Source organism: Penaeus vannamei, chromosome 17 (genome assembly GCF_042767895.1).
Source record: "Penaeus vannamei isolate JL-2024 chromosome 17, ASM4276789v1, whole genome shotgun sequence".
NCBI classification, from domain to species: domain Eukaryota; kingdom Metazoa; phylum Arthropoda; class Malacostraca; order Decapoda; family Penaeidae; genus Penaeus; species Penaeus vannamei.
In genome coordinates this window covers 33,994,745-33,999,744 of record NC_091565.1, presented here as the reverse complement: position 1 = coordinate 33,999,744, position 5,000 = coordinate 33,994,745, and the positions used below count along the sequence as shown (strand labels likewise).

Genomic DNA, 5,000 nt, shown 5'->3' with positions numbered 1-5,000 from the left:
TATCATCATTATAACTAATAATACTACCTTTACTACTAACGCTACTGCTACTATTATAATTTTTCATTATTATTATTATCATCATAATTATTATTATCATCATTATCATTATCATTATCATCACCACCATCATCATCATCATCATCATTACCATTATTATTATTATTATTATTACTGTTATCATCATTATTTTTTAAAGGTACTATTCTATATATTCTCCCTTTTTTCCTGTTCTTTTCTTTTTTGGGGTTATATTTCGACCATTAGTTCATCATTGTTATCATTATTTTCAAAGAAAATATAATGATAAAAAAACGTAAAAAATACATACAGAATGACGCGTGAACAAGGGGCGGAGCTAGTGACGTCATCGAGTTTACCCAATGAGGGTGCACCGCGCGATGCCAGAAATAGCTAGATACTTAATTATTTGTATGATCTACTTGGTACTGTTGTAATCATCAGAAGTAATATAAAAATTACCAATTTTACTTTACGATAACGGAGTGCTCTATGTCATAAGTAGCCGACAGAAAACTTCAAATGAATAAATAAATAGATAAATGATCAAATTCTTGGTTTAGTGAGCTAATTGGCAATGGTGCTACGTATCGTGATTATTGTTGTTATTGTTATCATTATTATCTTTATTATCACTATTATTATTATTATTATCATCATCACCATTATCAATATTATTACACTGTTATAATCATTATTGTCACCATAATCATCTTTATCATTGTTATCATTATCATTATTACCGTCATCATATCATTATCATTATTACCGTCATCATATCATTATCATAATCATCATGCTATCCTTCTCGTAATCAATATCAATTTTATCATTACCATCATTATGACTATGAATTATCATTATTTTTATCCTTATTACTTTTATTAGTATATATATATATATATATATATATATATATATATATATATATATATTCATTATCATAATCTTTGCCCTCATTATTATTGTTTTATTATTATTATTATTATTATTATTATTATTATCACTATTACTATTATCATCATCTTTATAATGTATATCATTACATCATTATTTTATTACTATTTGCATTATCTCCTCATTGTCATTGTTGTTATCGCTATTATTGTCATCATAAAATTTATCATCATCATCGTTATTATTCATTATCCACTTATCATTATTAACATCATCATCATTATTATGATCATTATCATTATCATTGTCATTATCGTTATATTTATTATTATTATTATCATTATTACTGTCATTGTTTTTATTATAAATTACTATTGTTATTAATAATATTATAAACATTATTGTTATTGTTATTATTATTGCTATTGCTATTTATATTTTTATCTATTCTTTATCCTATCATTGTTTTCCTTATCATTATCTTCATCATCATTATTTTCGATATTATTACTTTTGTTATTGATGATGATGATGATAACAATTATCATTACTACTGCTACCGTTATTACCATTCTTATTATAATTATTATCATCATAATTATCATTATGATAGTAATAATAATGATATAATAATGATAATGATAATAATTGTTATTATTATTATCTTCATTACCATTACCATTATCATTATTTCGTTTTGCTATTATCATTATTTTTATTAATATTATCATCATTTTTTTGTTTTTATGTAAATAAATATTATCAGTGTTATTACCATTATTATTGTTGCTATTTTTATCATTATTATATTTATTATTATTATTATTTCTGTTCTTGTTGGTGTCATTATTTTCATTGTCATTATTATTTTGATCATCATCATTATTATCCTTATTATTATCACTTATCATCATCATCATGATTATTATCTTTATCAATATCATCATTATCATTATTACTACCATTATCACCTTTGCCATTACAAGTTTTATCATAACTATCATCATTATCATTACAGTTATTGTTATCATTATTATAATCATTAATAGTATCATTATTTTTCTTCTTCCTTTTCTTTTTCACTATTATTTCATTTCTTGTTTTGTTTTTCTTTTTCATTATTAATAATATTATCATCATCCTTCTTTATCATTTCCATTATTATAATTATATTATTGTTAATTGTTAAAAAAAAAATATTATTCTTGCTATTATTATTATTATTATTGTTATTATCATTATCATTATTATTATCATTTTCAGCTTTATTATCATTAATATTATCATTATTATTATCTCATTGTTATTACTACTATTAATATTACCATCATTATCATAAAACTAGTATTTGTAGTATCAGTATTATTATTAGCATTGCTATTATCCTTGTTATCATTATTACTAATATCATGAGTCACTGTTATTTCTACATTGTTATTGTCATCATGATAATGATTATCATTATTGTTATCATCGTTATTATCAGTATTATCGTCGTTATTATTTGTATTATCATCATTATTATTATCAAAATCATTTTAATTATCATTATCACTATTATTATTTTTATTACTATTATCACTGTTATGATATCGATGATGATGATGATGATTATGATCATTACTATATCATTATTGTTATTGTTATAATTATCATTATTATCATTATTATTATCATTATTACTATTAATATTATCATTGTGTTATCGCCTACATCATCATTTTTATCATCATTATCATTATTTTCATCATTATCATTAATTTCATCATTATTACCATCACAAACATTCCTATTGAACTCTTGCCCTGTGACACACCACCTCTATACAGATCATCAGGTAAAAAACAAGAAAAAAAATTATGAAGAAAATATAAAAGGTAAATTGTTTTGCAATGTTGTGTCAGTGGCTCACGAAGCAGAAAAAAAAATTGTGCAGAAAGTGTAACGCGAAAGATGTAGCCAAGGGATAAAAAGGAACAAAAAGGGTACAATAGATAAATGGTAAAAAGCCGCAGAGAGATGATAGATATATAGAGAATCTGTAGAACATGCAGTGGCAACATCCATCCTCACTGTACCCGGTTTCAGAAATAGGGAAAGAATCAAAACAAATATATATATTTTTGTTTTGTTTTATAACAATTCTCCAAGAGCAAATAATGTCATAATTTACAATATAAGACTTAAAAGCTAAGTTTGATTAAATTCTAATATTAAATGCATTCCCCCCTTTTTTAGCTAAGGGGAAATTCTTTGAATACTAACAACACAAACTATCAAAAAGAAAGAAAAAATAATAATTATTCCCATGATATTATGTAGAACACCTTTGCTTATATTTACAGTTATGTGAATTTAATTAATTCATCACTGTTCATACACATAAGATAATAATTTTTTTACCTTTTGTATAGAATGAAGAATCAGGTGACAGTAATTAACATTTTTTATACTAATAAATGGTTGTAAAACACGCAATTTAATTAATCAAAAGTAATGAGATTTAAATATGAAGCGCTGATACTTATTTCATGGAAGCAAAAACCTATGACTAGATGCTATGACATCAGTTACAAAAATGAGGTTTTAAACATTGTCTCTTTCTATACGAGTATTTAAAAAAAAAAAAAAAAAAAAAATCTTATATTCCTTTAGGGTTTTTCATCTTTTTTTTTATCCCTTCCTTATACGTGAGGATTAACCGTAAGATTACAGTCATGCAAATATAAAAACTATATTCTAAAAAAAAGACAAAAATTTACACAAGTAGTCATTTTTTACAACTGGAACTTTCACACAATAAGAAATATATTACACTCAGTCATGCAGCTGCAGGAAGGTGGAAACGCCGTTGCTTATGGAGTATGTCGGAATTTAGAGAGAGAGAGAGAGGGAGAGAGAGAGAGAGAGAGAGAGAGAGAGAGAGAGAGAGAGAGAGAGAGAGAGAGAGAGAGAGAGAGGCGGGGGAGGGAGGGAGGGAGGGAGGGAGGAAGAGCGGAAGAGAGGGAGAGAGCGAGAGAAAGAGGGAGAGAGAGAGAGAAAAAAAAAAAAGAATGAGGAGGGGAAGGAAGATGGAGGAAAGGAAAGAGAAAGAGAGAAAAAAAGAAACAAACAGAAACATTCATTTTAACAATTCCATGAAGTAGAATAACAATGGAAAGTAACACAATCCTAAAAAGAAAAAAAAAAGAAAAAAAAAAAAAAAAAAAAAAACTTTAATAGTGAATCATAGTTGACCGATGCCAATAAACCTAACCATCCAATCAACTGCCCCGTATCGTTTCCATTTTCCAGCAACAATCGCTCACATGCGGCCAAACAAGCCCTCGTAACAATTCATTTGTGACGCATTTTCCCCAGAAGTGTTGTGGCTTGAAATTTTGATAACGCCAGAATGCAATTTGCTACAAAAAATAGTTGTCATTATCAAGATGTGACATTTTCTGTGTAGAGTAATATGAGTATTTTACCAGCTAGTATATGTCTTGTGTGTGTATATATACATACATATATATATATATATATATATATATATATATATATATATATATATATATGTACTATATATATATATATTATATATATACACATATATATATATATATATATATATATATATATATATATATATATATATATATATATATATATATATATGTATATGTATATATATATATATATATGTATATATATATTATGTATATGTATATGTATATATGTATATGTATATGTATATATATATATATATAATGTGTATATATATATATATATATATATTACATATATATATATCTATATCTATATATATATATATATATATATATATATATATATATATATATATATATATATATATGTATATATATGTATATTTATATAAACATATATATGTATATATATATATATATATATATACATATATATATATATATATATATATACATATATATATATATATATACATATACATATATATATATACATATATATATATATATATACATATTCTAAAACGAAAGAAAAAAATCTTTTACATATGAACATTCTGTGTAAACATGAAGATTCGGAGATCCTTAATCTAC

The 5,000-nt window shown here is 23.9% G+C and overlaps 1 protein-coding gene across 1 annotated transcript in view; it reads right to left on the bottom strand.

Annotated features, from left to right (window-relative positions):
• Window positions 1-5,000, bottom strand: part of LOC113805941 (protein turtle) — a 651,477-nt gene that overhangs the window by 10,220 nt on the left and 636,257 nt on the right. The gene's annotated exons all lie outside the window — the stretch shown is intronic.